The sequence below is a fragment of the Macaca thibetana genome, chromosome 18 (genome assembly GCF_024542745.1).
Source record: "Macaca thibetana thibetana isolate TM-01 chromosome 18, ASM2454274v1, whole genome shotgun sequence".
Taxonomy (NCBI): Eukaryota; Metazoa; Chordata; class Mammalia; order Primates; family Cercopithecidae; genus Macaca; species Macaca thibetana.
The window spans coordinates 57,963,851-57,977,110 of record NC_065595.1 but is presented as its reverse complement, the minus strand read 5'-3'; the positions used below and the strand labels follow the sequence as shown (position 1 = coordinate 57,977,110).

Here is a 13,260-nt window from a genome sequence, read left to right as displayed (position 1 = left end):
GGCTAGCCATATTTAGAAAGCTGAAACTGGATCCCTTCCTTACATCTTATATAAAAATTAATACAAGATGGATTAGAGACTTAAATGTTAGACCTAAAACCATAAAAAACCTAGAAGAAAACCTAGGCAACACCATTCAGGACATAGGCATGGGCAAGGACTTCATGACTAAAACACCAAAAGCAATGGCAACAAAAGCCAAAATTGACAAATGGAATCTAATTAAACTAAAGAGCTTCTGCACAGCAAAAGAAACTACCATCAGAGTGAACAGGCAACCTACAGAATGGGAGAAAATTTTTGCAATCTACTCATCTGACAAAGGGCTAATATCCAGAACCTACAAAGAACTCAAACAAATATACAAGAAAAAAACAAATGACCCCATTTATGCAGCCAACAGACACATGAAAAAATGCTCATCATCACTGGCCATCAGAGAAATGCAAATCAAAACCATAATGAGATACCATCTCACACCAGTTAGAATGGCGATCATTAAAAAGTCAGGAAACAACAGGTGCTGGGGAGGATGTGGAGAAAGAGGAACTCTTTTACACTGTTGGTGGGATTTAAAACTAGTTCAACCATTGTGGAAGACAGTGTGGCTATTCCTCAAGGATCTAGAACTAGAAATACCATTTGACCCAGTCATCCCGTTACTGGGTACATACCCAAAGGATTCTAAATCATGCTGCTATAAAGACACATGCCCACGTATGTTTATTGTGGCACTATTCACAATAGCAAAGACTTGGAACCAACCCAAATGTCCATCAATGACAGACTGGATTAAGAAAATGTGGCACATATACACCATGGAATACTATGCAGCCATAATAAAGGATGAGTTCATGTCCTTTGTAGGGACATGGATGCAGCTGGAAACCATCCTTCTCAGCAAACTATCATAAGAACAGAAAACCAAACACCACATGTTCTCACTCATAGGTGGGAATTGAACAATGAGAACACTTGGACACAGGAAGGGGAACATCACACACCAGGGCCTGTTGTGGGGTCGGGGGAGTGGGGAGGGATAGCATTAGGAGATATACCTAATGTAAATGACGAGTTAATGGGTACAGCACACCAACATGGCACATGTATACATATGTAACAAACCTGCACGTTGTGCACATGTACCCTAGAACTTAAAGTATAATAATAAATAAATAGATAGATAAATTTAAAAAAAAAGAAAAAGGAAAATGTCGACGAATAATCTTTGAAAGAAAAGTGGTAATATCTACATAATAAGATGTTTATAAAACTATTGAGGAGGAAAGGAAAAAGAAAACCTGAACAGAACAAAACAAAAAGGCCTACGAAGTTTTTGGACTAGAGGGTGCAAAATCATAAAGCATTTCCTTAAATCAATACACATATTCTATAAAATTTAAATTCAAATGCCAACAGGTTTTGAGAAAAGCAGAAGGAGACTAGATAGGTCAATCTAGAATTCAAATGGAAAATAAACAAGAATCATCAGGACAAGTCAGAGGGAAATTTCAAAAGTTAAAGGGCAGGAGTGGACTAGCTCTACCTGATATTAACACATTATTCAAATAGCACATATATTAGTTTCCTATGGCTTCTGCAACAAATTACCACAAACTCGAACCATACCAATTTATTAGCTTATAGTTCTGGAGGTCAGGAGTCCGAAATGGGCCTCGCTGGGCTAATGTCAAGGTGTGGGCAGGGGTGTGTTCCTTTGTGGAGGATCTAAAGGAGAATCTGATGCTTCGCCTCTTCCATCTCCTAAAAGCCATTGTTTTCCTAGGCTTACAGCCTCATCCCATCGTCTTTGAAGTCAGCAATGTTGCATTTCTCTAAAATTTTTCCGTAGTCCTGTTTCCATCTTACTCTAAACACAGATGGAAATGTGTCTCTAATTTTATGCCCATATGATTAGATTTTGCCTATCCAGATAATCTAAGAAAATCCCTCCATCTCAAGGTTTCAAGTTTAATCAAATCTGCAAAATCCCTTTTGCTATGTAAAGAAACACATGTATAGGTACCAGGGATTAGGATGTGGACATCTTGGGGGTGGAGGGATGAGGGGAAGGACATTATTCTGCCTACTTCATCATGATTCTGAATCATGTATAGATAGAACAATGAAATATAACAGAAAATATCATAGAAATATTAAAGAAAATCTAGCAATAGATTACAGCAAACATAGGGTGTTAATCTATTATAAATGCCATTTTATATCAGTGGGGAAATTGCTTATTCAACACATATTATTTAAATAACTGGATTAGAATTGGAAATTAAGTAAATTGGATACCACCATAAGGCACTACAACAAAATTAATTCCAGATGGATCAAAGATTTAAATGTAAAGAAATGAAACCATAACAAAATTAGTGTAAACTGTGGAGGAATATTTTATAACCTTTGAGTGAGGAAACCATAAAAGAAGATATTGATAAATCTAACTCCATAAAAATTTTAAAATATGCATGGTAAAAGAATACCATAAACTAAATCAAAACATAAATCACAAACTGTATATTTTTTAACTTCAACTCATTTCTTTGCATAAGGTTAATATCTTTAATATATAAAGAACTCCTATAAATCAATAAAAAAGAACCTAACAGAAAATTGGACAGAAGTTGCACATAAACAGTTCATAGAACAGAAATTCAAATTGCTCTTAAACACATGAAAATATGTTCAACCTCACTCATAAGCAAAGAGATGAAAATTCACCCTGAGATATCTTTTTTTAACCTAGCAGATGGACAATGATAAATCTGATAACATGTTATGTTAATCATGGTATGCATACATGATACTGGAGTAGATGTCCATTGATAAAATCTCTGAGAGGAGCAATTTACTAAAACTAAAAATGCATATACACTTTGATAAAGCAACTCTATTTCTATGAATTTATGTGCTAAATATAAAATGGGCAAAATAGAATGTGTACATGGCAAATATAATGTGTCAGTATTGCTCGTTATAGCAAAAGATTGAACATAAACAAAATGCCCAACAGGTCCTTGGTTAATTATAATAATCCACATATTCAGATACTCTGGAATACTCTTCAGCTATCAAAAGAATAAAGTAGCTTGTTCATACTGATATAAATGGATCACCTAGATAAATTTGAACTTCACCAAAATGCAGAATATCACACAGGGCAAGCTAACATTTGTATCAAATTACAGACCAGATTCAAGGCCAAGTAGGAATAATTTTAAAATTATATCTTTTCCCCTTTTTGCCTTGAATCATCAAAGGTTGATTACAAGTAAATTTCTGATATTAAATGTCAATGTTATAAATCATCTTTTAGGCATGGTAATAGGATATCAAGTGTAAGCCAGCAGGATTTTGCATGGGGAGTTCCCCCCTTTCCTTCCACCTTTCCCTAGCAAATATTCTGGGAAACGAGGCACATTTTTTCCTGAATTAAGTATGCTTCACTGTGATCTCATTTTCTCTTCATTCATCAGACACCCCAAACTTGACCCGTAACCCAAACTGCATTCTTTTCCCGTTGAACCTTAAAGTTTCAGGAAACTGACATTTTAGCCACACACACAAAAAAAGCCTTTAATCTAAAGATTAGTTTCTATATGTTCTCTAAATAGTTTTGGAAAATCACTTTGTAAAGTGTCTGAGAATGGTTACAGGTTGTTATACTACCTGCCTTAATTTTCAGAGATGCTATACATTATGAATAACTGGAAAGGAAGAGTTTCTGCAGTTTATGGGCACATCTGTTTTCAAAATCTATTTTCCAGAATGATTGTTGACTCCTTAGTATCTGTTCTTTTCCTTGGCTTATTAGATATCCTGCATTAGAATAATGATTCAGCGAAGTAATACAGCTACAGTCTGTCTTTCACTCTTGATCTGGCTGATCCTCCTATCTTTGTCTACCAGGAAATATAATCATTAAAATGAAAGTCCTGGAACATGGATAAAGAATGACACTTTTCCCAGAGATACAGGCTTCATACCAGGGCAACCCACACATTTTGTTACTTGGCTTTCTTTTCCATATCAGGCATGGTGGATACCAATCTTTGTGGCCCTATAACTCATGATGGCTTCCTCCTTCTCTGGGAATAATCCCATACACAGACAACGTGTTTATAAGACTTAATAGATTCTGCTCCTCTATGGCAAGAGGAGCAGATTTTATAAGATTCTTTATAAGATTAAAGAATCTGTTTATAAGAGTCTGCTCTGCTCCTCTTGCCATAGACACATTGATGGACAACCCAACCCTTTCCCCATATTTTTGTCTAGAAGTAAAGGAAGAGAGGCAGCCTCTCTGTGGGAGTTGGAAACACAGGATGCAGACCCAGGAGCAGCTGCCTACCTGCTATGGTTTCTGCTACACGGAGAAAGCTTATTTGCAGTAGGCAGTATTTAAGGCAACAACATAGAGACAAGCAGAAAAAAAGACACATGAAAGAGAGGCCTAGGGGCTTTGATATCTTGGTTCCAGTGGACCCTGGGTCTCACTACGTCCTTGTCTTTCCCATAATTATGTGAAATATTTCAATAATTCTCCTCTAAAAGACCCACTTGGCCTAAGCTAGTAGGTGGACTTGGGTTTCTATGAGTTTCAATCAAAACAGTTCTGACTAACACACATTGCTTACATGACAATATCCACCTGCTCAGACATCCCTCCCTACACATATGTGCCCTGGGTTTGAATCCTTGGCCCCACTATTGAAGAGCTGTGTGACCTTGGGACAGTGAGGTAACCTCTTTAGACTCAATTTACTCATCTCTTTGATGAGGTAATGATAGAATCCATCTCAAAGGATTATTATGGAGTTTCAGTGAGTGAATAAATGAAAATTTGCTTATAATAGTGCCTGAAACACAGTAAGTGGTCAAAAAGTTAGCTATTCTTGTTATCATATATCATTATACCTATATATGTAAAACATATTATAAATATATTGTAAAATATATTGCCACATAATCTAGTAATATGTTTAGAACAATAAATCAAATTTTTTCGTATGCTTTTTATACGCCAGACAGTGCTAATATAATCATGTAATTTAATGCTCACAAAGCCTATGAGGTAAAAAGCATTATTATCCCCACATTACTAAGAATAAAATTACATAATTTTTTCAAAGTCTTACAGTTAGAAATTAGCAGGATCAGTCATTAGAGCTATGCCTTTGACTTCAAAACCTACGCTCTTTTTTTTTTTTTTTTTTTTTTCCCTAACCTTTTCTGAGTGTTGCTGGGGTGGGGCGTAATATATGAGTAATTAAAAATGTACAAAACCTAAACTTTTCACCAAATGAATGTTCACGAAGTGCCCTCCATGTAACCACCACTCAGGCCAGATGCCCCTTAAAGTCTTCTTTCAGTCTCTCTCTTGCCCTCTTCTCTGAAAAATCACTCTTACGATGACTTGAACTAAGTCAAATTAGCTAATCGAGAACTACATTTCCCAGAATTCCATTATGATCCAGTTAAGTTTGGTCACAAGAGAAATCTGCTCAGGATTTGGAAGGCAGGAATAAAACAGTAGCCGTTCAGCTATGAAAGTCACTGCAAGACACCAGGTACAGCTCCAGCCCATGCACATTGACACTGCTGGCTCCCCAGGTTGGCCTGGGACAGCAGCCGCCTCAGCTGCTTCAGTTCCCACCAAACCTCCTCCTTCAGCTGCGCCCAGTGCTAGCCCAGGTGTCTGTGCAGCTCCATGGCAAAGGGTGTAGCAACTTCTGCAGGTCACCAGCACCATCAAGGTCAGAGACAGTGAGAGAAAAATACAAGTAACAGATTGTCCTCATGGGCTCCTGGTCTTGAGGCCATGCAATAGTAAGTCTGTGAGATTCGTATTGTTGCATATAGCTATAGTTTGTTTTCTTTTTTTCTCTGCCATTTCATATATTGTATGAATGTAGTACAATTAATTTACCAGTTTTAGTGCTGATTGTTAATTGGGGTGTTTCTAGGGTAGGTTTATTGTGAATAATACTATTCTGAGTATTTTTATACCTATTTATTAGTGCATATAGCAAACATTTCTGTTGAGTATGTAACTAAGAACAGCATTGCTGGGCCATAGCGTATTCATATGTTGAACTTTAATAGAAAATACTGAGCCATTTCCTAAAGTCTTTATGCCATTTTCCACTCCCACCAGTAGTACATGCATTGCAAATATGTTATCCAATACTGTAGCTTGCTTTTACTCTCTTTTTAGGGGTGTCTGTAAATGAATAGAGATTCTTCATATTAAAGTGATCCAATTTATCAATCTTTTCCTCTACAGTTAGTGCTTTTCAATTCTGTTTAATAAATCTTTCTCTACCCCCTAAGACATGAAGAAACAGTCCTATATTATCTTTTGGAAGCTTTATTGTTTTTGCCTTTCACACACAGATTTGTAAGTTACCTGGAATTAATTTTCATGTCCAATATGAGGCAGGAGTTCAGTTTCATTTATTCCAAATGGTCATAAAATTGATCTACCACCACTCACTGAAAAGTTGATCTTTGTCAAAAATTAAGTCATAAATGAATAAATCTGTCTCTATGAATAAATCAGTCTGTGCCTTCTACTCTGCGCCATTTATTTATCTCTCATGGCATTATTACCACACTGTGTAAATTATTCTAGCTTTAGAATGTGTCTCTATAGCCAGTAAAACAAGTTCTACTACCTTATTCATCTTCTTCAAGAGCAACTTAGCTATTCTTGGCCTTTGTTTTTCCATCTAAATATGAAAATCAGCTTATCAATTTACACCAAAGAAAATCTGTAAGGAATTTTAACTGAGATTGAATCTATAGACCAATTGAGAGGAATAACTGACATCTTTAAAATTGTGAGTCTTTTGATGCATTCTTTAAATGATCTCAATTATGGTTTATAATTTTCTGTGTAGACATCTTAAACATCATTTGACCAATGAACAAAGTTTGAGGAGAATCAAGGTATTTTTATAGTCTCAAAATATCTCCCATAAGATATCCACCAACAACAAAGGGAAAAAATAGGAAATTTTTCTGACAGGGAAACCTGGCAGACACCACTGTAACTAAGTGATCAAGGTTACCATCATCAGTAATAAGTTGTATCAACATCAGGCACCTCCTGATGTTGCGGTATCACATCTGTAATACATTCTCGCCAAAAATGCAGAACCCCATGGAATCATGAAAAAACATCAGACAAATTAAATTGAAAGACATCCTACAAAATACCTGACCACTAATCATCAAAAGTGTCAAGTTTATAAATGACAAGCAAAAACTGAAGAACTGCCACAGATTGGATGAGACTAAGGAGATGCAAAAACTAAATGCAATGTGGGAATCCTGGATTGGATCCCAGAAATGAAAAGAACCTTAGAGGTCAAACTGGCAAAATTCTAATAATGGTTGTGGCTTAGTTAACAGTATTGTCCAATGTTAATCTACTTGTTTTAAAAAAATTGTACTATGGTCATGCAAGTTGTCAACTTTAGGAAAAGACAAAGAGTATGTGTAAACTTCTACATCAGTTTTGCAACTTTTCTGTGAGTTTGATATTATTTCAAGATTTTAAAAGAAATAAAGGGAAAATAAAGTTATACTGGTTCATGAAATAATTGGAATCTTCTTTGCTCTTTTTATATTCTTTAGAGAAGTTTACATAAGATCAATAGGATTTCTGCCTTTATGTTTGGTAGAATTCATCAGCAAAACTATCTGGATTAGAGTTCTCTTTGTGGGATAATTTTACATTATGAGTTCTATTTAATAGTTACAAAGAAGAAAATTTTTCTAATTTTCTCATGACTATGTTTTCTTTAGGAACCTATTCATCTATCCATTTTATTTAATTTTCAAATTTGCTGGCATAAAGATTTTTGTAATACCTTATTTTTTGTATTGACTATAGGATCTATAGTGATGTCATCTTTTTTCATGCCTGATACCAACTATTTTGCCTTCTTTTTCCCATTCATTCCTGCCATGGCTTTACCAATTTTATTAGTCTTTTCAATAAAGAAATTTTAAGTTTTTGGAAGTTCCTTATTTTGTTTGTTTTCTCTTTTACTGATTTATTTTCTTTTCTTTATAATTTTATTCTTCCTATTTTTTTATTTTAATTTATGATTATTTTACTAACTTCAAGAAATAGAAAGCCACTGGTTTTTGGCCTTTTTTGCTTTCTAATGTATTTATTTTAGGCTATAAGTTCCCTCTAAGAGAACTTTAGCTGCATCCCTCAATAGTTGATGTTTTTGTCATTATTATTTAGTTTAAAAATGCTTCCTGGGCCGGACAAGGTAGCTCAAGCCTGTAATCCTAGCACTTTAGGAGGCCGAAGCAGGCAGATCACTTGAGGTCAGGAGTTCAAGACCAGCCTGGCCAATATGGTGAAATCCCGTCTCTACTAAAAATACAAAAATTACCAGGGCATGGTGATGTGCGCCTGTAATCCCAGCTACTCAGAAGGCTGAGGCAGGAGAATCACTGGAACCCAGGAGGCAAAGGTTGTAGTGAGCTGAGATAGCGCCATTGTACTCCAGCCTGGGTGACAGAGTGAGACTCGGTCTCAAAAATAAATAAATATATAAATAAACAAATAAAAGTGCTTACTGCCTCAGAAGCCCACATGCTCACCTCTGCGGCACATTCCTTCTCCTCTCCCCTCTTCTGAAATGCTTCCTTCATCATTGGAATCTATAATGTAAAATAATTTTGCTAGATATAGGAAGGACAGGAAAAGGTCTCTGCCCTCAAGAATGTTTTTGAAGAGTAAGATGTATTAACAAGATCCAAAAAATCATCAATACACTTGAAATATGGTGAATGACATGACTGGCACAATTTTTTAAAATCCTGACTACAGTGTTTGGGCAAAATTTCATGCAGAATGTGGATTTTAGCTGAACTCATACTTACAGAAAGGACTTAGGTGGTGGGAGGAAAGGGATAAGGGAAACTAGGATGAGCAGAGACCTAGTGGGTGGAAAGTTCAAAGAGCTGTTTGGGGAAACAATGAGTCAGTGTGGCTTACTGAAGAATTTGTGTGATGAAATGGGAGAACTGAAGTTAAAAAATAGGTCTGTCTTATACATCATAGTGAATATTGGGTAAATGAATTTGATTTCATCTTGTAGAGAATGGAGAGCCATTTTAAAATTTAGATTGACAACCGATACAAACAAATGGCCAGGTACATGGCTCACTCACACCTGTAATCCCAGCACTTTGGCAGACCAAGTCAGGAGGATTGCTTGAGCCTGGAAGTTCGAGACCAGCCTGGGCAACACGGTAAGACCTCATCTCTGCAAAATATACAAAAATTAGCTAGGTGTGGTGGCATGTACTTGTGGTCCCAGATACTCAAGAGGCTGAGGTGGGAGGATCACTTGAGCCCAGGAGGCAGAGACTATAGTGAGCCATGATCGTGCCACTGCATTCCAGTCTGGGCAACAGAGCCAGACCCTATCTCAAAAAAAAAAAAAAGAAAGAGAGAGAGAGAGAGAGAGAGATAAAGGGAAAAGAGAGAGAGAGGGAGGGAGGGAGGGAGGGAGGGAGGAAGGAAGGAAGGAAGGAAGGAAGGAAGGAAGGAAGGAAGGAAGGAAGGAAGGAAGGAAGGAAGGAAGGAAGGGAGGGAGGGAGGGAGGGAGGGAGGGAGGGAGGGAGGGAGGGGAGGAAGGAAGGGAAGGAGGCAGGGAGGGAAGGAAGGAAGGAAGGAAGGCAGGGAGGGAGGGAGGGAGGGAAGGAGGGAGGGAGGGGAGGAAGGAAGGGAAGGAGGCAGGAGGGAGGAGGAAGGGAAGGAGGAAGGGAGGAAGGAAGGAAAGTATTGTAGGAATACCAATCAGGAGGCTCAAGTTAGATAAATTGAAAAGAACAGAAGCTAAAAGCAAGAAACCAAGCACATGTCCTAAGGTCTTTACTGGGGTAATAATAGGAGGAATTAAAAAGACAGTAGGAGAACCTGCGGAGAGGGTTGGTGGGGGCACATCTCATTGACACTTTGGGATCAATCCCAAAGAAGACTGACTTTAGTGAATAAGGACATAAGTACTTCTCTAACCACATCAAAGAAATGATGCATTTGATATCAGGCTGAAAAGAGCAGTAGCAGTATAAAGGGCCTTTATCCTATGTTTAGATGCTTTCCTCACTTTTTTTTTTTTTTTTTTTTTTTTTTTGAGAAACCACTTTCTCATATTTTGGGTGGTGTTTCTGCTTTTCAACGTGTATGTGGGGAATTGTTGCAATTTTCACTTTGTTGATTACATTGGCCAAGAGATATTGTATTGCATTTCAACCTGATGCCTTCCACATTTGTATAGATCACAAACCCCATAGTTTAGGAATGAGCCAAAAACATGCCACATCTGCAATGATGCTAAAGGTCGTCACCTTGAAATGCATCATACCAAATGGAATCTTATTTCTTGCCAAAAACTTTGTGGGCGTCTGTCACATTTATCTTCCTTCCATCAACAACAGCAGCAGCAGCAGCAACATCGTAATATTTCATATCCAACCTTGGATGACATCAGAGAGACTATTTAGCTCATTTCTATGAGTTTTCAACATACGACCAGAACCTCAAGGCTCCTGTTCTCACATTCCCCGTCTCCTCATCATCACAGATCAAGGTTCACTTTCTTTGTCAACTTTCCCTTTAACCCCACTCACTAACAAAATCACTGACTTAACTCTCACTACAACAAAACTATATATTTACAAATGGCCATTTCTCTTGCATTGGTTGGCTTTTGTCTTTTCCATTAGATTATAAACTGTAAGCTGTGAGTATTCCCAAAAATGTCTCTAACTAACGCATTACCATTCTTTGACGATACGTGATTGTATATGAATTTATCTTGTTCTTCATAACTTTATTCTCTTTCTCCCAAACCCACCCATGCATCACTTTCATGGGCTAATGTAATCGGAACCACTCCTGGCATTTAGGCTAGAAAACACCGACAATGATGAGGAAAACAAGTATCCTTTAAACATTTATCTTCTCCATTGTTATGCTATAGTCCCCTGAAGCTGCCTGCAAAAGCCACAATATTCTTGTTGCTGATGGTGTCACTCATGAAAATTCTGGTGTCTGTGCCAAGAAAACTTATTATAAGAAAGAAACGTATTTTCCCACTCCTCCGGTTTCTATGAGGAAGAATTTTCCCCTAAGCACTTCTGGCTTCTCAGCCTACCCCTTACTTTTCAGCAATAGAGTGAATTACCTGAGTTGACGAATCTGGGAGAGGAACTGGACACACACACCTCAGCATCTTCTTATCATCCTCTTCATCTCGGAAGCCAGCCATCTGCAGGGTGAAGTGCTCCTCTGTGCTAGTTTTCCAGGGCAGGCCCCACAGAGAGCAGCCTGCAGAAGTGCAGCACTGCCCGAGGCCAGGTGGGTCAGTCTCAGTCCAAGTATTTTGTATAAGTAAAGATGCCCACTTTCACTGCACATCCAAGATTCTAACAGTCGGCATCTCGGTTTCCATCTGACCTATTGTTCATCTTTGTCATAAAATTACTCAGAAAAGGAGAGTGTTCACTGGGTCCCTTTCCAGCGGCAACAGTGCTACCAGACATTTGGCTGGCATTGGCAGGAGTTAGTAAGCTCCGAAGGCAATGCTGCTCTCTGAATGTGGGCAAGGAGGGCATCCATTTCCTCCCTGAAAGCCGTGCTGCAGTTAATACTCACAGTGGCCACTGTGGTCCCCTACGCTCCTGTCTCTAATAAACCTCCAGGTTCCTCTCATCCTTTTGCCCTGTGACCTGAGGCCACAAACCAATCTCAAGGAACACATAGCATCTCACAGTGATCAAGTGACATCTTCCTTCTTAGGGGTAAAGGCTTGTGTTGCTGTATCCTCTCTGCTGTAGGGACAGCGGGCCCTCTGTTTCCCCAGGTTCCATATCTGCAGATCAAAAATAGTTGGAAAAAAATTACAGATAGAAAGACAATATAGTATAATAACTATTTACATAGCATTTACATGGTGTTAGACATTATAAGTAATCTAGAGATGATTTAAAGGGGTTGGGCATGGTGGCTTATGCCTGTAATCCCAGCACTTTGGGAGGCTGAAGTGGGCAAATCACTTGAGGCCAGGAGTTCAGGACCAGTCTGGCCAACACGGAGAAATCCTGTCTTTACTAAAAATAGGAAAATTAGCTGGGCGTGGTGGTGCATGCCTGTAGTCCCAGCTACTTGGGTGGCTGAGGCACGAGAATCGCTTGAGCCGAAGAGGCGGAGGCTGAAGTGAGCCGAGATTGCGCCACTGTGCTCCAGCCAGGGCAACAGAGTAAGACTCTGTCTCAAAAAAAAAAAAAAAAAAGTATATGGGAGGATATGCATAGGTTATATGGAAACACTATGCCATTTTATGTAGGGGGCTTGAGCATTCAGGGATGTTTGTATCCACAGGGGTCCTGGAACTAATCCTCCATGGATACCAAGGGATGACTGTAGCTTCCAGCAGGGAGATCATCACAATGGCATGTTTTTTATGTTTCAGAGGGAAGCATCTTCTAGTCTATGAATGTACACTCTGGAGCTGCTCTGAATATTGGCAATGTTGCTACCACTCTAGAAGTCAGGAACCTAAAGACCCTTTTCTAACACACTGGCCTAGGGTAAGTCAACTGAGAGTGTAGTCAGAGTGTATCTCAACATGGAGCATTGCAGCCCCAGTGCCTCACGTCTGAGTGACCCAAAGAGCCCAGAACAAGTGGGAAAAGTAGACACAAGTGAAATCTCCTTTAACTAGTTCTTTCCTCCCACCTCCCACACTCACCCACCTCATTTTCAGGCCCTTCTTTCTTCTATGCCCAGACCTGTCTAATGTATGTGAAAATAGAATCTCCCAACTTTTTCTCACTGAGACCAACTGAGCTTATTATATAATTTCAGCTCTTGTTCCAAGAAAACCAAGATCAATCTAAAAAAGCAGTCATCTGAACTTGGCAGACATTCGTGTGGGAAAGTCTTTAAGCAAAAACAAATTTGTTGACGTACTGGGACAAGAAACTTAGAGAACAGATAAAATGTTCCATGAGCCAACTCTGTCCTCGCCTCAGATTCACTCTTTTCTCAGCCAACAGTCCTTGTTCCACTCTATGGAAGATGCCAACTCATCAGTTTGTCATGATTAGGCCAGATGCCCTCGCCAAAGGGCCCAAGGAATACCAAACGGTCATTCCTTAGGCCTTTTGGTTAGGGAGAAAATCACTAAGTTCAGAAACCTCAGGCTGTAGTGC

At 38.6% G+C, this 13,260-nt stretch overlaps 1 long non-coding RNA gene across 1 annotated transcript in view; it reads right to left on the bottom strand.

The window, feature by feature from the left end:
* Window positions 1–13,260, bottom strand: part of LOC126941452 (uncharacterized) — a 391,778-nt gene that overhangs the window by 104,327 nt on the left and 274,191 nt on the right. Inside the window, exon 7 of the long non-coding RNA XR_007721308.1 lies at window positions 11,232–11,918. This is a non-coding gene — a long non-coding RNA (uncharacterized LOC126941452). The remainder of the gene's footprint in view (window positions 1–11,231; window positions 11,919–13,260) is intronic.